This window comes from Anser anser, assembly GCF_964211835.1.
Source record: "Anser anser genome assembly, chromosome: 20".
NCBI lineage: Eukaryota > Metazoa > Chordata > Aves > Anseriformes > Anatidae > Anser > Anser anser.
This window is the reverse complement of record NC_139741.1, coordinates 537,656-560,469: the sequence shown is the minus strand read 5'-3', so window position 1 is coordinate 560,469 and position 22,814 is coordinate 537,656. Positions and strand designations below refer to the sequence as shown.

Genomic DNA, 22,814 nt, shown 5'->3' with positions numbered 1-22,814 from the left:
GAGCACGTCAGGCTTTCAAGAAAGCAAGCACTTGCCTTCCTTACCTTTTATCCCTGCCGCTGAGATGAAGAGAAGAAATTCTATAGGACCTGGACACAAGCAGCTATTTAGAACAGATAAAGGAAGCTTACTCAGGAAACTATTTTGAAAGCCTTTAGGACAATCCTAGTGATGCACCGAGTGTTTGGCAGATTGGGCTATAAAACAGCATTTGCTTCATTTGTAAGCGTATAGCACACTTCAATGAGTAAATGTCTGGGGTCAGATGTAAGGCATCACTGCAGAGTTGAGCTCTCTTGAAAGCAGCAATGCATACAGCCAAATCTGTAAAAGAGTACAAAATACCAGGTATCCACTGCACGCAGAATGCCTTGGAAAATGTGGCCAAACCTGATGGATGTTGATGATGCTCTGAAAACCTAGCCTGAAGACCTGTAGCTGCAGTTCTGGGTAAGCTGTTAGGTACTGCCCGAGATGAGAGATGGGCACTGTTTGGAACCTGCTGTTGCGCGTTCGCCGCATCCATGGTGGCCAGGAGCAGAACCTGGATGCTGCTGCTGGCGTCTCTTGTCATATACTGCCAGGAAGAACAATAGGACCGTGGATCTTAGGTTCGTGCTGAAGCCAGCTTGGTACTCGGGGCATCCAGCTGGAAGCAACTGTCTTAATTCATACGTGAAAAAAACAATGTTGACCTATGCTTTCAGAAAAAATGTCATACTTCAGTGCTGATGTTTGACCTGTTACCCAAAACAGAGCGAGCTGAGCATGTTCGCCAAAGCCACGTATGTTATAACGCATAGCAGCAGCTGAAGATTTGCCCAATAGCTGGATCACATCACTCAAAAGCCACAGACCCAGAAGCCCCATGGCCCTAGGCAGCAACGAGCCTGTCGTGGCTTATTGGTCACCCCACGACACGACCTGTTTGTTCACAAGGAGACATGAGCGTGCCGGGGTGCCGGCGGCTCCCCGCGCCCCGCAGGGCAGCACATCAGGCACCACCGCGCTGGCGGGGAACACGTGCCACCCGCAGCCTGCCAGCCTTGTCTGTGGGGAGCTGGAGGTGCCTGCACGCTGCCTTGGGAGCAGCCAGGCATGCACCAGGCGCATCCTCTCGCCAGCACGGTGAAGCAGCGACGAGCTTGCACAACAGGCTCTCGGAGCGCCTGCGGGGTCTCCAGGGCCAGCAGGCCCGTGGATAGCACCCCAGAGCACATGGCACCACAACTGTCACCGAAATGGGCTGAGACCTGTAAGGGCTGTGTCCGGCCTGGATCCTAACTTGTCTGAACAGTTTTCACACTAAAAATGTCACGTGTTACATGTACGTGCAGTTCGGCTGTATGTGCATGTATTTATTCTGTCAGGTACGTGTGTGCATACAAACGTGTATATACAAAGGCGTTGTATAACAGTGCCTTTGCTGGACCCGCTCACACCAAGGACGCAGTCCCACTGGTGTCCTACCAACAAGCTACCGGTGTCAGCAGCTAAAGGGCAGCTTCACGCGGGCAGCACCCCCGCGGCGCCGAGGGGGCACGGGTGCCGAAGGAGTGGGCCTCGCGCTGGGCGAGACAGGGCGGCGGGGCCCTGGGCCCGCAGAGCAGCCGTCTGTCTGCCTGTCCGTCTGGCTGCATGTCACAAATGGCACCAGAAGCTGTCCTTCCACTTGCTCTCTGTTTCAGCACGTGAATAGTTACTAGCACAGATCTTCTGAGGATAACTAGCCATTTTGGAAGAGGCTAATATGGATATCATCTCTGGAAGCTGATGTTACGCTTGAAAATGGCTGTTGGCCTTTAAATGCAGAAAGAAACAAGAGAAGGCTTTGAGCGCACATTAATTTAAAATGTAATTTTCATCCTCTGCCTAGGACTCACGTGGGATTTATGCTATTAAATATTAAATACCAAGACCTTTATGCAATGAGGCAGCTTTATTGAATAAAATTATATCAAACAATGAAATCAGAAGCTTTGCAGACATTAACCACGTAATAGGTTTCAGAAAATATTCCAGTTTAAGGACCCAGAGGAAAAACGTCTTTCAGCCAGTGACGTGCTTGGAGAACTCCTCGTCCAGGGGAGAGGCGCTAACTGCCTGCTCAGCACACAGGCTGTGGGCAAGATGGCCCTTTCCTAGTTACACTTAATTATGTTTATCACTCATTATGTAGGCAAAACTATCATCGAAGACAGAGGTTTTTACTTCTCTGATACATCTAAAGCTGAAATAAATGTTTTGTTCTTGTTACTCAGTAAAGAATTCACATAAAATAAGGTGTTTCTGAAATTCAGCTCATTTTCCAATTTGTGTAAAACCCAAGAGCAAATTACAACTTTTTTTTTCTTACATTGTACTCTTGGGAATTGTTCTGAATATTCCGCATAAGAACAGTTATTACCTTGTTGAGACTGGCTGTCGAAGTGACATGGCACTGCTTTCATTCCATGTCTGGATGGGAATACAAGCACTTCTTGAGCGATTACCAAAACTGACTTCTAATTAACATTGGTGCCACTAAATCTCAATTCTCCAAGGCTTTCAAATAAACAAGAACAATAGAGCTCCAAACACAGACAAGACAAATGTGCTATACTACACAAATTTTCACCAATTTCACTTTTGTCTTTGGGTGGGAAGGGGAAATACATTCCGGGGCTGAACAGCTGAACTTCAAGGGATTCTGTTTCCCTTCTTCTTTGTACTAGCCCTGGCTCTCAGCTTCTCAACACCGAAGCATTTCCAAATTCAGACTGAAGATGACTATATAGCAGAACACCACCAGTCTAAAAAAGCAGGAGGGGGGAGCAGATACCCCCACAGGTAATAATCCTTTCCATCCATTTATGATACCACTCTACATTTGATTTTGACATATTCAGGAATAATTTAAAAACAGATGTAAATTATAATTTTGACACATTTTAAATATTTTATATGCTTTTTGAAGGAAGCAATTTTTCTGATGTAATTTCTATTTCAGTAAAAACTTCCAATTTTGACAGATGTCAAAAGCTGCTTTTGAAAGCACTTACTGTAAATAAAATTATTATTATTTTATGTAATTAAGACTGAAAAGTAAGCAACTGAAATTCCTTTCCGCACCACTACCATCGATAGAAAGACATTAACTTTTATAAAAGCCCTTGAAAATCACAAGCATTTTGGCTGCTGCTCCAAAAAAATAATAGTATTGACGTTTCATTTCATGCAAAGCAACATTCAATCGCTCCTGTCAGCCACGTGTCAGTTTGCTGTGCATGAGATGCCAGAACCACTTGGAAGCGCTTAGCACAGCTCCAGGAAACTTCCCCTGGCAGGTGCGATGCAGTGGTCACTATTTCCTGGGCGTGATCACTAGTTTCTGGTGTTGCAAAAGCAGCAGCAGCACTCTGGTGTGCCTTTCTGTCATGCTGCAAGTCCCTTTCCACTGTTGTCTCTGTCCTTCTGGAATTGTCCAGGCTTCTGACTTTCTGCACATCCAGTTGGACAGGTAAGGGGGGACACAACCATCTGTACGAGAAGTTATTATTAACGGCTGTTTTGTGTAACAGTCTCAGAGCAACCATGCACTGAAAATAACCTTTCAGACACTAGGTCTTTCTCTCCAGTCAACTCCAATGATGGAATCAACAAAGATAAGGTTCTTTCTTCAATCTGAATGTTCATTCTTAATATTGCAATAGGCTTTTTCACTTGAGGTTTCCCAAATTTAATGAATATTTAGTAATGTGTTTTTCCCTTAGCTTCTCTTAGGACTTAAAGCAATGTGATATAATGGTTATTATCCTACTTCACAGCCTGACTGATATCCGGATGTAATAACAGTTAATTCAACTCTGCAATTGTGGGCAATCCAGGGACTAGTAATGCCGATGAAAAGAACATCATTGATTTAAATTGACCATATCAGATAATACCCTGATTTCAGGAAATGTGCTTAAATGTAGCCTGGAATACAGTTCAGCTTAAACACAGATTAAGTACCTATGTGATGTGACTTAAAATGGTACTTGTCATTATATCTGGAGTTCACGTGTTTAAATATTTTCCTAAAACAAAATGTTTAAGTTTCCTGTTACAAGAGTGTCATTTACTAGCATGTTTCCAAGGCACGGATAGGCGGTAGGTAAAAGCTCCTTGATATCAGAGCAGAAGAGACTGTTCCTATTGTTGACCAACCCATTTATATTCCAATTTTAACTGAACTGTATTATGCTTCAACATATTTTGTGTAAATGCGTGGTTTGTATGAAAGAACCGAGCATTTCCAGGTCCGCTTCCTGATTATTATCTCGGAATACTGCAAAGAGGGTATGTAAAATAACTATTTCCTTCATGCACTTTTTCCTTATGCCAGCACGTGCGTTCCTTGGGACCCCAGGCATCTATACTCACTCCTTCCCAATGCTTGTACGCAGTGAGCACGTAAGGCCTTCCTACCCTCAAATCCCAGTGCTTTATTCTACATCCACCTGATTAAACCGCAGCCCCAAGAGCCTTGAAGAGACAGGCAGAAATTGCTCTTACCGCTTACAGCCGCGCTGGGATCAGGACCATGCTGAAGACTCATGCCCTCTGCTCCATCGGGAGGACCCGAAGGGTGGTTACTACAGCACAGCTGTTACCGCACTTTGCTTTAGCAAAGGGTAGTTCTTCTTCCCTTCTAGCTTTTGTATTACAACACCCCCTCTAGCCAAATCAAATGTTTGTTATTTTCAGCTTTTGCTACTTCAAATAAATAAGTAAATAAAACCCAGCAGAATAAAAACATCCACGTGCAGAAACAAGGGTATGAAGCAGAACAGGCTTTGGCACCTGAAGCCTGTGAAGGGTGTTTCCCGAATGCAACCTGTGAGGTGAGAGAGAGACTGTACTAAAAGGGAGCAGGATTCCAGAACCCTTTCGTCATCTCAGCACATCTCAGCCCCACCGCTCAGTCCTACCCCCGGGCTGCCCAGCAGCAGAGGTGGAGCTACAGGACACGGAACGGGGCTGTCAGCCCCACAGCATCTGCGCTGCCAGTCTGGGGAGCGCCGCCGGAGCGCTGTGACGCTGGGGACACCAGTGCCACCGCCACCACCTCACCTCGACAGCTTTCTCTGCCGAGACACTGAACGAAGTTGGGGGTGGCGCGGCTCAGCTCAGAGGGGCCACAGAGGCACGCCTTCTGGTCAGGTCAGTCTTTGCTTTTTAAAAAACATGACTTCTGTCTCCACTTCTGAAAGCAGTCTTAAGTTCGCAACACGCTGCACGAAAGAGAAGGAAGAAGAAGCTGTTGCTGAATAACATTTTTTTCTGGCCACCCGGTGTGCCAATTTTCTCAGAAAAATGAGTAATTCTAATGGGCAGTGCAAAACAATAGATTGCACCAAGATAAGTAGTTTGACAGGAAAGGTTTGATTTGAATTCAAAGAGAAAAAAAAGTGGTAGAACCTAAGCGAGATGGCTAACCATGAAGTAGGCTTTGCTGTAAGTGCAGTGAAAAGGCTAATTCATCAGGCTGTAATGAGAATCTCATTGTCATTCGTCTTTTATGTGAACATTTGCAGGCAAGAGCCTGGACATCAGGGGAAAGCCCTGTAATTAATTTATCTCTTTTGTGTAAAAGGTAACAGATCTGAATGATGGGTTCTGTCCCAGCACAGCTGCCTCAGATAAAAATCAAGCAGATTAGTTACAGGTCTGATTTCTACCTTCCTTCAAAGGGAAAAAAAAAATAGCTGCAGAAAAATTGGAAGCATGAAAAATACATACTTCAGAAAAGCAGAGAGAGAAATTTACCTCCAAGAAATCACATCAGTGAGAACTAAAACTCTCTCCAACTCAGGAGGAGGGAGGTTGGGAAGCAGAATTTATTTGCAGGGGGACAGTTTTATTGTCTACCTCAAGGTATCGAGTTAGGATTAAGACTAAATAATGGAGGCAGCGATCAAAGCAATTTACCATGGATAATTTGCCCTCAACTTCAGTCTTTGCATATTCAGAAGACAAAGTCATCTCCCTACAACTGCAAAGCCCTGGCTTACTCTCTGTTGCGATGGCTTTAATCAAGGTCCTTTTATTAAAAAAAAAAGTGCTTGTATTAAGGTGCAGTCAAAGCACTGGAGAACCTGACTTCACACAATTCATACAGCCCCAAGCTTTGGGACATAAACTGACATCTAGCTGCAGGCAGTTAGCGAGGAGTTCCCCCTCTGCAAGGAGAGGCTCCGCTGCTGAAGCTACGACTTCCCGCGCTTCTTGGGATTCTGGGAGGCGTGGACGGCTGGTTTCATCCATGGTAGCAGATGTAGTTGAGGATTTCGAAACACCAGCGCATTTCTAGCTTCAACTGTCCCCTTGCACTTGCCAGAAAAGCTGCAGAACGGCCCTGAGCCTCTGCTGCCAGCAGCAGCCCCCAGTGCGGAGGCTCGGCGTGGAGAATGGTGCACCCAGAGTGCCCTGCAGTGACCACCCCTCCCTGAGGAGCCGTGGGGCACAGAAAGCTGGGAGGCACGGGACGGCCAGACACCCTGGCCTTTCTCGTGGCTCCTGGGGTTTAACACGATCCTCAGATGAGTCTTTCTACGAGCGCGATCTGCCAGCAGACTGCAGCGCATCGCTCCACCAGAGGAGCGGGCCTGCGCACCCGCAGAGCCCCGCACCTCCCGCGTGCCCGCTGCCGGGGCCTCTGCAGGCTGCGAGCTTCCTGCGCTGCAGCTTGAGGCGGCTCCGGTACCGCAGGGCGAGCTCCCCAGCTCACTTCATCATCATTTATCACTGCGGGACAAACACAGCGATCAGAGGATTAACAACAGTGACATTAAGCTCAGCGAGTTAAACTCTCACCCAGCAGGACGGTGAGCTTTCCGGTTCAGATAACAACAGGCTCTTCTGCGACCGAGGACGCGATACGTTCAGTGCTGCTGCTGAGGCGGGGTGGTGGCTCCTTCGGCACTGCTTCGGCAGCGGTGTCAGCACCCCGCCACCCGTTTCATCACCACCTATTTTAGCTGAGATGCTCCTCTTCTGACAGGAAGAATGATCTGTCCCCCTGCCTAAACAACCACGTTTAATAGACAGTCCCTTTAAACCCCCCCCAAGTGCCATGAGATAATCCCTTCCTCAGCTATCTAGTAGGATGCGCGTGCTACAGTAGCCCTGCTCTGCATTCCAGCCCTGAGTAACTAAAGTTTGCCTCGAGGGTATCATTTCTCTGCAGCTGAAGTCAACAGCGAAATATTCATTGACTTCAGTGCTCCCAGACTATGCCTTGAAAAGAAACCATCCAAATGAAGTGAAACAAAGAAATAAAAGGACACTGCCCAGAGTAAGTGGATTTAGACCCCCTGCCTCCTGCTGCAATTTCAATTCCAGAATTTTAAGATGTTAAAAAGAAATTTAAAAAAATATATATTTCTGCAAACTGTCCTCACTTCTGTGGACCAGATGTTACAAACAGGATTAGGATTTGCAGTTAAGTACTGGCACTCCACTGAGATCAGGTGCCACCCCAACTAACCACCTTAGGGTGGGAGGGGGCTTGGAGCATCTACTCATAACCTCACCTCTGCTGTGCTAAAATATACATTGCATCTTTAAGGAAAGAATATAAATTAGATCTAGAAAATATGAGCTCCTGTTGTTGAGCTCACATCTCAACCTGGAGACATCAAATCAGATCAGAACAGGGGAACAGCTTGGGAGCCAGTGAGGTAATGAAGCAAAGCCTGTCAGTGGTTGCTCAAAGGGAGAACATCCTCAACAACCTGGGAACGGATATGAAATGGGGCAAGCCCCCTGAATTCACACTTGATAGCTGATTTCCACATGCTGTGGGACCTCGTTTCTGACCTAGGAGACAACACTGAGCACCCCAGCTAATGCCCATGCTGTGCCTGTATGGTATGAACAGGCTTAAAAGCACTAGGGAAAAAAGTCATGTGAGATCTGTTGATGATCAGCACAAAACAGTCCTGAAATTGACAGCCGCCCATAAAGTTAATCAACAACATGATGGTATGCGAGAGAGAAGAGTTCAACGTGATTTTATTTGTTTTAGCAGCAATAAATCTGAGTGAAAATTGCAGAGAACCTGCTGATCTCTGCATTCAAGCTGGGTCAGGGTTCCCAAGAAATGACTAAATGATGATCATTTAAAAGTAATTCTGCAGGAGCATCAGAGGACTCAGAGGAATGGTGGAGAATTGCCTGAACTGCCCAAATGCAGGCCACAGAGATGATTCATGCCCTTCAGCAGCTTCTCATCCAGAGACGTACTTGTTCTGGGTCCAGCTGAACATGTGCATTTAACAGCGAGCACATGAAGATTGCCCTGTTGTCAGAAGGCTTCCCACTTCGCAGCACCAAACCCCAGGTGGATAAACGAGCAAGTGAGTATATATAAAGACAAGGGAGCAGGACAGTCGGGTCTGCATAAATTAGTAGTCAGAGCAGATAATGTATCAATACGTAAAGAGAAGAAAGAGCAGACCGGGTCGCTGTTTGCGGCCAACGCATTAGGTGAGCTTATTAGAGAGACAAGAAGGAAATTACAGTCAGTGGAAAATGAGGTAGCTGATGTCTGGAAATGGAGAAACATCCTGTTGACCACGACAGACTCACCAGGCTTCTCCTGCTCTGCACAGGGATCACATGAGGCCAGAAGGTAGAACTGAATTTTAGAAAGAGGAAAGCACAGCAAGACAGAAACAGAAGAGGCACAGAAACACTGACAAGCCCCCCCCACAAAAAAACAAAAAAAAAAAAACAAAAACAAAAAACTAAAGCAACTTGAGTATGTTCCTAGCTTCCAAGAGATGGGGATCTTATTTTTTCTCCTTCACATCATCATGCAACTCTTCAGATTAAAAAAAACACAAACAGAACTCTAGCAAATACACTGATACAATCCACAAAGCTGCAGTTCTCTAGTGAATTTATATTTTCTTTTCCATTTGCTGCTGTGTTTGGAAGTCAGCCTGCAAAGATGTTCTTGCCAGCTGGGAAATCCCAGAGGACATGTTCCTTCCTCTGCTTTGCTGGCAACCATGAGAAAAATTATAATGAATGACCTCTTTTCTTTTTCCCTTCTGCACCAGCTGGCTCCAATACCCTTTCCCAACCTCTGCCTGCATCCTCTGCTAAAACAGAATCTTATTTCCTAGATAAACAGACTTCTTTGGGTTTCTCGAGATAATGCTTAATTAGAAAAAAAAGTATAAAGGAAATATTTTGCATGGCCTTTCCTCTTTTAAATGCACTTAGTCCTTTGTTTCAAAAGCTATTGAAATAAACCATTTTCCTCTCTTCTGTTAATCCCATCTCTCTGCACATCCTTCTAAACTGGCCACACTGAATTCCATTAGATAACCTTCAAACGGGGGAAGTGCGGCTCTGTGGGATTTCTCTGATGAAAAATTTTTTACCAGAATAAAAACACTGAATCAATCTTCTGAAAAACATACAGGGAAAAACAAAAAAAAAACCACACACACAAAAAAAAAAACCACACCAGACTTTTAACTGTTTTTTCTTGATTCTCTATGCCAACTGAATTTTGACAGAGTTGAATTCAGCTTTTTCTGGACAGTGACCCACTTCTTTCACCTTGGCCCTCCAGGAGGAGACATCCCCTGGGGAGCGCTCACCTCCGCAGCCCCCAGGGCACGACGCCACAGCACAGGCAGCGCCCCTGCCCGCTCCCCCCGGGGCTCGGAGCAGAGCCTGCAGCACAGCAGAAGGGAGCTGGGAGTTAAACGCCTCTGAAGGGAAAGCTGCCTGGACTGAGAAACGTTTGACCTTTCCAGATTCAGATTCTTACTGGCTCACATCTCAAGCAGAAAAACCTTACAGACATACAGATGCAGAAGAATGAACTTCATGGGTTGTATTTATTTTTCTTAACAATGATTACCTTTACAATGCCAAGTGGTAGGACATCTAAATAGCCACAAAGCCAAGAACGAAGCTTTGCTGTAAACCTTGGCTGCAAGTCCTCCACGCCAGCACTGACCATGGCTGGCACGCAGCAAGGAGAGAATGTGGCTCATGCTTCTGTAGAGAGACATGGCTAAAAGACAAGAAAAACTTCAGAAGGAAGAACTCAGCCTTCAGAACAGCCAAGAGGATGATGGTTCTGCAAAAAACGGTACTGGATGGAAGATCTCCCCCCTTTCCTTCTTCATGAGTCCCCCCCCCCCTTTTCAGGTGTTTTGGTTCAAGTCCAGTTTGCTCTCTCAGGAGGACAGGTTACTTAGCCACTGAAATTAAACTTTGATTGTTGTATTAATATTGATGCTATCATTGTGTGAATCATGATTCTAGTAGAAGGAATAATTTCACTTTCTTTAAAATATTGATTTTGGAAAGATACCAAAGCGTAGGCATATGGGGCTCAATTCCTGCTGTCAGAGCAGCTCAGGAGAGCATCACTGGATATGCCAGGGCACAATGGAGATCAGAAAGAGCAGAGGGAAATTCTAGGCTAGTGTTTCAGTACACCCACCCTCAGCTGAGTGCACAAATTCAGAATGGCACAAAAACGTTATTACATTTGAATGAGTTGATGCTCTCCTCCTGTGCACAGGAGTATTTGATGACAGAGCCCTATCAAGTTGTCACTTGCACTTATTGCTGTAACCCACTGGATAAATCAGCTCACCTTTCAACTTTCTGAATGTTGAAAGCATTTAGGAAATTAAGGCCCGATTTTCTTTTTTTACCTCTTTTTCCTCCTTTGCTAAAGCCTGTCACATTTCAGTTAAAATGTTTCAAATTTTCTTCTCCACTTTCACAACCCTTTCCTGAACTAGTTCGTTTAAGAAAGAAAGAAAAGAAAGAAGTCAAACACTTTTTGCATCAGCATTTCATTGTCACTAAACGCGTTTCTCTTGGAGCCCTCTTGGTTTCACTGAGACTAACTGAGGAGACACAAGCTCCCAGCACAAGGAAAATATGATTTTGCTGTTTTGCAAAACTTCAGCCTAGGCCAACGGGCTTACGCTGCCAGCCGTGCAGGAAAGGTTTTTAGTTAAGTCTTTGCTGGAATGATGCATCTCCGCCTCCCTGTATCTGCGCCCATGGACAGAAGCTGTTGATGGGCACTAAACAAGCAGAAATTACCCACGTCTCCCACGTTCACAGTTGGCAGTAGCAACTTTTTGTTTATCTAGTTTTAAATGACACAATGGAATACACAATTTTTCTCTTGGCAGAAGAGTTCTGCGCATCCGCATCTGAGACCTGTCCCCTGATGCTTACTCCTCACAGGAGCGCAGCTGTCTGGAGGAGCTCACTTCATCTGGAGGTCAGCTCCCTTACACTGCACACACAGCCATGGGAGACTTCCAAGGCTATGAACATGGGTGTCACAAACCCTGTCAGAAATCGTCAAGAATAAGGTCAGAAATGGGAAGTAGTCATGAACGTAGAGCTCTCTTCAAACAAAGACTGACTCGGAATACTTGCCACATAAAATGCAAGAAATAGGTTATATAAGTAACATTCTGTGAAAATTTCTCTAATGGTTGTGCTTTGACACATCTTTAAGATCATAAACTTCATTCTTTTTAATGTTTTTGGTAAGACTTGTAATGAAAAAAGACAATTCTGAAGTTCTGACATTAATAAGTCTATTGTAAAAAGGTCACCTTCCCCTAAGAATGTTTTATTATCAGCGGAGCAGAATAGCTCTGAATATGTAATGACTTTTATCTGATGATTGCCCTGTATTCTTTTCTAAAGAAAGAAGACTTTAGATGTTGATAATTTACATATAAGCACTGAAGTGCTTGGCAGCAGAAAAACAAACTGGTTCAGAGAAATTAATTATAGAGCAGCTATAGAAGATGCATGAAAATTAACTTCTGATCTTCATGTGTCTCTAAGAGATACTAAAAATCACCACAGGACTGACTGACCTCCAGGACTCAGTTGAAGTAGGAAATGTGCAGTAGAGATTCAGTTTCTGTATAAATAATTGCAAAACCTGTGTCTCATTTGCACGCTGTTTTTCCACGTCGGTGTAGAAACTCCACCGTTCATATTGAGCAGTATATAAAGGATCAGGAGGTGCACAGAGAAAATATAATTTTAATGACACCAAGAACTCAGGCTAACAACTAAGACCAAAAACTATACATAAAACCAGAACAAACTGAAGGCCGCTGTCCCACTGACCTTACAGACTGGGAGCGACAACTGGGAACCACACGGACAGGAGCAAAGCAGGGACGCAGAGGGCACGTGAAGCCATCGGGCCGTCTGTGAGCGCGGCGCTGAAGGGTTTACACGTCGGGGAGAGAACCGATCCTGCCTGCGAGCTGAAGCGACTCTGCAGTTCAGAAGCGCTCCTCCTGTCTCTGTCATGGCAGAGTGGCAGCTCCCCTGAAAACGATGCACGTTTTGCCACTCATTTCAAATTAGGTTTCCCCAGGAGAACTGTGTGTTCCTGAACAGCTATGCCAAAGCTTGTTTGTTGTTTTGAGTCATTAAATTACATTGCACCTAATTACTCCCAATCTACCACCAATGAAGATCTTTTCCAACAAATGCTGCCTCTGTTTAGAAACCGTTTTTATATACTAATGGTTTTTATCTCAAGAAAGCTTTTCAAAGACCGTTTAAACAACATCATGCTCCATTTGGCAGGGACACACATGGTGTAAGTATATTTTTAATTCATTTTTTCAAGAAAAAATGTTTTTGTAAGAGTGCTATCTAGGACAATAGCACAAAAGCTTCACCTTGTGCAAAAGCCATTTATCTGGGGGCCATTTAAATGAATTTAATCAGTGAGACTTTGCCGTGTCAATCCATCAGTATTTCAAAGCAAACTGTATAGATAGATTAACAAAGGCTGCTACCTGTTGCAAACCAGTAGCACCTGACTCCACCCTAAAAGCCACTTCCCTATTCTACAGGTGGGGAGGAATACAGGTACGGGTGAACTGGGGGGTTGTTCCATTTCATCTTAGCACTTGGAAGCGACCAGGCTACCATTAGTGGCACCAGCTTAAGAAATTATGCCCTGTACGTTTCTGTTAATCCCAGGCACATGCATTTCCAAGCAGGTTCAAAGACTGAGAGCCAAGCGATGCAATTTGCTGCCCAGAGAGGTTATGGCATCTCCAAAAATCAGGGTCTTCAGGAAAGTGAACGCAAACATGCAGAAACAACTCAGTTTAACCAGCCCTGCGTAGGGAGAAGGGTGCGCGTTAGACAACCGATATTTCTCAGCAGTATGCCATCTTCCATCAAGATGTCCAGTTCTTTTTACATGCCAAGGTATCAGAGAACGAACAGGAATAGTTTTGAGGCATAAGTGAGAGTCTGAGAAAGGGGGATGGAAAAGAAACAGAAAACCCTAAGGGCAGGACTGGCAGATCACCTCCTTTATCAAAAAGTCGGTAGGATTTAAACTGCGAGGAGAAGCAAGGCTGAACTAGGAGAAGCGAAGACAAAGGCGATTCAGCCTGCAGTAAGAGCATGAGAATATGCAACTCTCCTGCAGATCTTTATGAATCAGATTAGCTGAAGTCAGATTCTTAAGGTGCTTCCAAGCATGCCCTATGCCATTTGCACCAATTACAGGGCTGTCGTCCAGTCTGCCTTCCAGTTCGGAGCTTAATGTGAAACAGGAGGAGCCTTAACATCTTTGTATGAGGAAATGAGTATTTAACCTAATTTTTCCAAATCCTAATTGCATCCTTATTTTTCCTAATACTGAGCTAATAAATGGAGCATTTCAGATTTTACTGTGGAACTTCAGCACACCATTAAAAAAAACAACCTCACCACCACAACAGATTAAGCAACCATTAGATATACTGCTCATTCTCAGCCAATGCAACTCAAAAGCCGCGTTTCACAGATGGGTTTAGCAATTGATGTTCTGCGTGGGCAGGAGCAGCAGGGTGGGCTGATTAAAACAGAGTAACAACATCATTTGGGGCTGCTTTTTCCATTTCATTGTAAGTTTGAGACAGTTTGTGCTTTCTCCTTTGTCACCAGTGCATCTTTTCAGATGGAAAAAAATCCTGCTACAGTGACTGTCCCCAGAACCCAGTTAACTCATGAATGAAGCAATGACATTTAAGGCCATGGGCACTGGGGTGTTTGTGTTTAATGGAGACATGAGGGAGCTCAGTTTAAGAATGAACCACTGACAGATTTAAACATTTTTATGGTTTCTATGAAACTTGCTTCATTTTTCATCCTGCCATGGATGAAACACTTTCTTAATGCCTTTTACATCAAAGAAATCATTTCTTTACGTGGTATCATCCCATCTGCTTTCCATTCCCAATCTTTGTTCCCTTAGAAGGCTGAGCATCAGTTGGTATTCAGTGAAGAAACTGTCATTACTTTTATTAATTATATCACATTGCTCAACACCCAAGATAAGGGGATTACCGTCCTCAGTACCAAACACAAGTAGATACAGTTCTCATCAGAAGAGAGACCGAGAGGAGTAGATAAACAAGACCAGGGGCTTTGCCAGTAAAAGATGCCTTTTTAATCAGCACTTCTATGCTCTGAACTCTGCTTAGAGCCCTGACAATAAAATAATGCATTGCTACCAGCAGAAGCAATGCGTCTCCCCAGGCACCACTCCTATCCTGGCATTGCCATGCTGCATGTACATGTGCAAGTATTCACTCACACCCATTTCTCCCTGCAACATCAGCGTACACAGCCATTGCTTTCCTGTCTCAAAATCTCCATCGAGTTTCAAAAATTCACAGATACGCACTTGCAAAGCTAATTGGTATGTTGTTGTCTGAATTTAGTCAAACCCCAGTAAGAACAGATAAAAGGTCACGCTCAGAGGCTGCTAAGGAGATACAGAAACCTGAATATGTCTGAGAAGAGATTGTCAAGCAGGCAGGTAGGACCCGCAGCACGTCTGGAGGAGCTAGAGGTGTCTTTGAGCCCCGATGCTGCTGCTGCACTGCCCAGAACACCCAAGGCAAATGCAGGTGTTCGCCCGCCACGTTCAGCGGGGGCCCTGGCTCTGGCAGCAAACACCGACTGCCACACGTACACACAGGAGGGAAGGCCCTTTTATTATGGTGACTTAGAGGAGCGCAGCAAGGGTGTAAGGCTTAAGCAGCTTTTCTAAAGCATGCAGCAGAGCTCAGAGTGGAACACGAGCACCTCAAATTCAAGTATTTGTTCATGTGTTGGAAAGTCTTTTTTTTTTTTTTAATGGTACCAGCCTGCAACAGCACAAATTTCCAGCTCTTCAGCATTTAAAAAATAAATAAATCAGTACATCTTTTAATATCTGTTGACCTCTAGAACAAAATCCCTCTAACCAATGATTTTGCACTGCAACAGTAGAAGGCTCCTGCTCAGCTTACTGAGGCTGTAATCTTCAGAATACAGCTAGCATAGCAAAAGCAACAAGACTTGGATGATAATTTGTTCTGTAAGTACCGTGATATCAGAGCTTCTCCCTGCAAATCTGCAAACTCCAGCAGCTGCAGTGGAGTGTGAGAAACCCCAGAATGCATCAGAGCAAATAAAAATTGAGTAATACTGTCCTTCTGACATTGCAGCTAGTCACATTTCAATTCCCACTATGTATTTCTAAAGATCCAGTAAAAAAAAAAAAAGCCTATTCAATGAAATTTGATTTACCTCTACTCATTCAGTTCCCATATATCAAAGGCAGTACAATCTATGTAACTGACAACTGGTCTGGGACCTTCTCTACAGCTTTGGGAAAGAAACAAGACAGAGATACCTACACCCTCACTTCACCTGGAGCTAGAAGTTTGCAAATCACAAGCACTGAATTTGGGAAGGATGGCTAACAGCGATACAGCCTTTAGACTGAGAAAACTGTACACGGAGAGAAAACTTGGGGGTGCTGCTGCTTCCTTTTGTCTCTCTTTTTTTTGGTGATGGTGTTTTTTTGTTGTTGATTTTATTTATTTAAAGAGGAATAGACCTGGAAAAGGACATACCTGTACAGCCCAATTCCCAATTGCACATTTCACTTTTGAGCCCAGACATGAACAGGCTGCAGCAGAGTGAATTGTTACAATAACATTGAAAATTCAAGAGAACTCATTATCCTAAATTTAATTGTTCCTTCCAAAAATTCCATCAGACTCATTATGTTGGTTCCTTTTTTGACAAGGTTTGAGCTCCTCCAGAGAGCAGCTGTACAATAGCAATAACAATGATAAAATTGCTGTCTAAAGCTCCACTGGACATCAGAAATAAGTAGACTAAATTCACACTTACAGCTACTTTTTAAAGAAAATTATCATTGTACCATAACGGTAGAGCTTATGATACATCCTTACGGAGTTAACTAAACACAAGCTTACTGTAAATGGAATGCTAGCCTTGCAAACACAGGCCTCTGAAGGGTCTGAATCACAGTGTTGATGAGAAAACTGACTACGAAGCTAAACAAAACTCGTTATTTTGATAGAGACAAACTATCTGAAAAAGAGCTACAAGAAAAAATGAAGTATTCACAAATTCACACTGAAGGGAAGAAATATATTTAGCTAAAAACATCAAGATGGGATTATTTTTTGATTGTCATACAGCATAGCAAGTGCACAGAAGCTCTCTCTCATAACCATGGCCCACAATTTTTTCAGCACACGCAGCATTCCAAATACTGAATGCTGTTAAATAAGAATTTATGTAGTGTCTAGGACTTGGCTGACTGCTCTCTCACCGTGAACTTCTTCCATGGGAAGAGAGGGGCTGGAACCACTATAATTACCTTTGTGTCCTGGCATTTCTCAGTCCTGGAAGGCAGAAAACCACAGAAGCTGATGCGCACTGGGCAGACTATTCCCATGATGGACCTCGTGTGCTCTGTTAGACAACAGATGGTTTAGCAAAGAAAATGAAAATCTTCAGGATACTCCACTTTTCTTACCAGAGGCCATGTTTAGATAGTATTCTGATCACCATGAAAAACATGGTCACCTTCCTGTGCAATCTCAGTTCATCCACCTCAAACACTGATCCACTGAAATTGTAGTCAGAGGCTGCTTTAGGAAGTATATGGGTTATACAGTACTGTTTTATGCTCCATTTACCTGCCTGCCACTGTGTGACACAAACAAATGAACCACGAGGACTCTTTCATCTGGCAATGGCAGGCGGGAGGGAAATATATATATTATCATATACACAAATACACACTGGATAGAGCATATATGTGTGTGCATATATACACATGACACACACCTATCTGACCTGCACAGAAATTTTAGGGGCACGTAGGACAAACAAGAAAGGAAATCCTAATCTACTGCTTTTCCTTTCTCATGCTGATCAAATAGTCATAACTGAGTATACAAGAACAGTATTTTGTTTGTATTAAAAGTTTAATAGGCTGGGGTGTCGGCAAAGTCCCAAGTTTTCTTCAGGAACATAAAAACCTGAAATTTTATCCCAAAGTGTTACCGTCTCTAGATTTGGAAACCGTCGGTTTCCTGTCCATCACACTGCTCCTGCCCAGTGGTGCAACGTGCCAGCCACGCACGCTCAGCCTACACCACCCCATGCAACCATCAAGGTCCAGAACGCAGTCCTGCAACACCAACAGACAGACCACAGAGAGCCGATCGCAGGTTCTCTGGAGGACAGACCTTTTATGCACAGAGTCTTTTCAAGCCACTGCAGGTTTCAGATAAGAGATGAGGAATTTATTCACGCTTCTTGCAAGTCATATTTGACTGGTATTCTTGTATTTCTCAGAGGATTGTACTGTCAGGTGATGCACAAATGTTATGCATTTAAACAGTCTGTTTTGCAATATTGTATCCATTTAAGTTGGCTTTATTACACTTCAGTGTGTTGCATATACTCAGCTTGACTTTCTTCTCACAGAATTTCATAGATATAGAACCCAGTTATTGCATATCTTAATTCTATTGCCTGAACGCTAGGCGGGAACAGCCATCTTAGCAAGACTCCTCCAATACAGAGAAATGCTCCTGATACAGAGATTCCTCTGGTACAGAGAAATATTATCTTTCCTTCACAAAAGCACAGAACGCAAAGAGTTGGACTCAATGATCCTCGCGGGTCCCTTCCAACTCTGGATATTCCGCAATTCTGTGATCTGCAAAAACTAGGCATAGGTTTCATCTGAATCTCAGGCCTAACATGTGAGGGCACAATTCCCGCTGCACAGCTGACTTCTCGGTCAGGTCTAGCTCATCAGCACCCCCAGCTTCACCAGTCAAGGCCCTTGCTGCCCCTGTGCGCACGCGGGTCTGCCTGTGCTTTTCCAGCACATCGCTGCACCTCAGACCCATGCAGCCCTCCTTGCCTGCGTCCCACGGATGGGACTAGCGCTAACCCCGTGAGATGGGTGCCCAAAGCTCTGCCCGCGCACTGCGGAAGGGTTCAGAGGCTCCAGGGGCCGGGGACAGCAGTGCTCACCGTCACGCTTCAGGTCCCTGGGTACAAGGGCACCTGTCGATACCCAGAGGCCCACACATCTCCACTGCTGCTTTAGCCGTAGCCAGAACCCAGCCTGCTGTCTCTTTTACACTACATTTTGCTTTTCTGACTTTTGAGTAGACAACCAACAACACCAAAAAAAAGGCACTGCACAAAACAAAGCGTCATACCCCCCCCCCCCCCCCCAATAATTCTACCGCTTGCTACCGGCTTTCATTTTATCAAGCAATGATAATCCTGGATAACAAAAAAAATGGGAGGGGAGGGGTTCCAGGGAGCAGAGCCGTGCTTTGCATTGGAAGGGTGAGAGGACGATAAAGCGTTGGTTCCCCCCCACACCCTGCAGTTAGGGCAGGGCAGGTTCAGCAGCCAGCACCTCGGGGGTACCCACAGACATCAGCAGCATCACAGACAGGCAGGCACTGGGGTTTCCCACGGCAAGGCCGCCTAATGGTTTGGAAGCACCCATTTCTAGAAACGCCTGGTCGCTCCTCTCCTCTGCACTGCACGGCTCCCCTGCTAGGAGCGGAGGCAGCCGCTGACACGGCACAGCTGCGCAGGGCACCGCAGGCGGACCGCGGGGGCTGGGGGTCTCCAGCCTGGGCCCAGTGCCTCGCCCCCCGGCCCAAGCAGCCCCGGGCAGCACCACAGCCGCAGGCCCCGGTGCGCGGTGCTGCGGTGCCGCGCGGCTCAGCGTGGGTGAGGCGAAGCTGCCAGTTACCTCAGAGCAGCCCTCGCTGCCTGCTCTCACGTTAACATATGGCCCCCGTGACCCAGCGAGGCCTAATCAAAACCAGTATCACCAAATTCCCAGCTCCCCTGGCCTGCTGGAAGCATAAGAAAACCAGGAGAAGATTCGCTGCCACAGATGCCGAGGAAAGGCAGGACACTGACGAGGTCAGTGTTCCCTAAGGGACTTGAAACAGCAGCAGAGCTTAGGACAGAAAACCAACTGCACGTGAGTTACGCGGAACGAATTAGAACCCTCGGGACTCACACGCCTGCCTTAAACCACGGCGGATTTTCTCGGTTAACGCTTCTCTGGTCGCGGGGACCCCCCGCTGCAGGCCCACGCGGAGGCAGGCCCCCCGAGCACAGCGCGCGGCCCCGGCGCGGCCCCGCGGCGGCCGCCCCCCACCTGCCCGCCCCTCACCTGCCCGCCCGGGAGCCCCGCGGCCCCGCCGCCGGCGCGAAGCCTCCAGGAGCCCCCGGAGCGGGCGCGAGGCCCCCCGAAGGCAGAGGGGCGGCGGCGGCTCCAGGGCGCCCAGCAGCCAGCCGCACCTGCGGGGCTGGGCACGCCGGATCCGCCGCCAACCCTTCCATCCTTTCTAATCCCACACGGTTACTACAGAAATATCGCCATACGCGGAGGCCCGCGGTTAGGAAAACACCTTAAAAAGTACCTCAAGGCAACGCCTCTCCTCAGCAAAGGAACCCCCTGCGTGCTGGGACTGGCGAGACTTAACGCATCGCAGTTTTCTTGAGGACAAGTAACATAAGCACAGGCTAACTTTCAGGGTGTGTGTTAAACAGAGCTATATGCAGGTGAATACCATCAACCGAATTTGTAATTAATTCCAGCAACTCAGCAGCTGTAGGAGTGAAATCACTGGAGCTTCGCTGGTTTATGAGACATATAGGCGTGTGGCCATTTATCTACCAAATCATGCCACAGGTTTGTTATGCAGTGTAATGACTACGTAGAGATGCTGTTCGCAAGCTGCAAAGAACCAGAACGACATTTTAACTGAAATTCCACTTCAGCACCCAGGAGTTAAGTGGGACATAATATATAAAATCTGTACTAATTTCTCCTAAACTTTTCAGTATTTCCACTCAGAGTCAGTAAAACTGCCTTTCAGTGCCCTGATAGGTCATGGTGAAAGAGCATAGAAACTTGAGCTGCATCTGGGCCATGCAGCGCACTCGGTACTTCGAAGCGTGCTGGGTATGTCCCAGCATGCACCACTAAATAAACCAAAGCCAAAGCGAAAAGTTACTTTGAATTATTATTAACAAGCACTGCACTATTTTAATTGGCCCCCTGATGAATTCTGGCCTAAGAGTGGGGACACTAAATTGCCTCACTGTGTGAAATTTCTGTTTGACTTCAACGGTAAAAAAAGCCTCCAAAAGATACAAACAGCACCAACGTGCATAATATTCTCTCAGACCGCATGGGGAGAGCTGATAGTACACCAGGTCTGTTGAGAGCTCTTCAGACGTCCTGTCAACTACACCGACACAGAACTCGGGAAGCCCTCAGAGCTCACACAGTGAAACAAAGTCGTTCATCATCTTGTGTTTGAAAGGAAGATCTTGAAGAGCAAGGTGTAATTAATTCAAGTGTTCCTGAGAGCTCCAGTTTAGATGAAAATGTTCAGCTTTGAATTTCACCCTCTGCCCCCCCACCCAAAAAAAAACCAAACAAAAAAAAACAATGCTATTTAAATTCTGTGTCACCAAACCAGCAATGCTTGTTTTCTAGCCAGGGTAAGTGAAAAGGGATTTATGCACTCCTGTGGTGGTTCCCCTTCCTCCTCAGGTGTCCCGATGCATCCGGAGCAGAGGCCAAGGTCTGGGAAAACCCAGGCTGATCTGTGCTCTGCATGGAAACCACACGCCTCAGCTGAGCTGCTCCTGCAAGTAGGGCAAAAGGCTTGTTTGCCAGGGCCACCCTCACGTGCTCGGTGTCAGGGAGGAGAAGGGAAAGGGCACCTTCAAGGACAGAGGGGATGAATCCAGGGCATGCAACCAGGCCATTAGTTTGGAAAAAAAACATCTGAAGTTTTCTGCAATCTACAGACTGAAAAAAAAAATAATTAAATAAGTAAAAAGGCAACAGAACAATCAAAATGATTAGGGGCAAAAATCTGTAAATGCAGTGATGCTGGGAGTCTGCTGTAGTCAGGAAGCGTTGTACTGGAAGGTACAGACAGAGACAGAGCCACAACACTATTAAAGAAAAAAATGCTATTGGAAATTGTGTAATCCTAGAGATTTTAACTTCCCCCATCTAAACTGGTGAAAATGCTACCAGTATTGGTACAGTCAAATCTCCCTGGATGCAATGGATAGCTGGAACTGAATCAGGATGAAGAGATGTTATTGGTTTTTTTTGAGTCAATCTTTGTGCATGCTATTTTGATGTGGACAAAATTGAATTTCATTCATTCAGTTTCCTATTTAGGTTAGGAAACAGAAGAAAAAAATGTTGCAATTGATGCCAAATATTTTTATTCCAACTTTGACCTGCAGCATAGGCTAATTCATATTTTTGAGACTGAATGGAAGCTTTACATTAAATATAAGCCATTTACACTCCAGTAATGGGTTGTTTGGCAGCTGTCTGATATACGTGGCCTCATTCAGGCAACTCTGTGGCATTGGCATGACATTTATTTTAACCAGGTCTGTTTCTCCAGCAGAACCTGGCATTTGAGGGTGTTCCCTGGTGCTGCAGCAAGCCCAGGAACTAAGCAAACCCAGTATGCTTATATGGAATAGTTTATACTGTAGCGTGTCTTCCATGTGGATTGCTGTAATAGTCCCTGCCTTGCTGTTACTAGTTTGAGCGAGTTACATTAAGCTACTGCAGTTACACCCTGCTCAAGCTAAAATTGCTCACAGAACTGCTCAGAGTTCTCATGGTCAGAGAGTAACAAGTACAGGATAGCCTTGGCATGAATCTTGTGTAGAGCTGTCCCAGTTTAACTGCATTTACAGCACCTGCCTTTGTGACGGCTCTGGTGTTCTGCACTCCATACTTTGCTCAACCAAAAAGCTACACTTCAGAATAAACTATTAATGAAGAAGAATTAAATTTGTCTAGAACAAAGTTCATGGGCATCATGTAAACAGATAAATCCCAGCAGAACCTTAGCTAATTGCTTTTATGGTGTAAAAACTGTAAGAAAAGAAATGTTGATGAATTATTTAGTTTCCTACTGTGGTCTGCATAGTTGAAAATCCATGCTCTAATCAGCTGTGACTGAATTGCAGCAGGACTAACTTAAATTTAAGCTTATGAGTTTAAGACATCAGTGGAAGTGAATATTATCAAAATGTATGATATCAGGATAATGACATAGTCCGTCAAAGGTGCTTATTTATACTAAACCCCACCATCTACTGATGCCGTTTGTGTCAATGCCATGGATGATGAAACAGTCTGCATAGCAATGCAGCAATAACTCAACCTATGCTATGACAATCCATATCTGTACGGCAGCTCCTCATTAAGTTACAATATTATTAGCATCAATGACAATTTTGATGTCTGTAAGACTATGGGGTGTTTTTAATGTTATATGAGCCCCAGTTCTGCACACTAGTTCTACATCTTCCTCACATTTGATCTTCTGGAGCTGCATTCA

The 22,814-nt window shown here is 45.2% G+C and overlaps 2 long non-coding RNA genes across 8 annotated transcripts in view; both read right to left on the bottom strand.

Annotated features, from left to right (window-relative positions):
* LOC310884337 overlaps positions 1–22,814 on the bottom strand; it is a 186,659-nt gene that overhangs the window by 89,656 nt on the left and 74,189 nt on the right. The window lies entirely within an intron of this gene.
* LOC310884339 lies at positions 607–21,840 on the bottom strand. The gene is made up of 3 exons (XR_014574180.1): positions 19,842–21,840; positions 4,537–6,768; positions 607–3,519 (listed from the first exon to the last, which is right to left on the bottom strand). It is a non-coding gene; the product is annotated as an uncharacterized lncRNA (long non-coding RNA).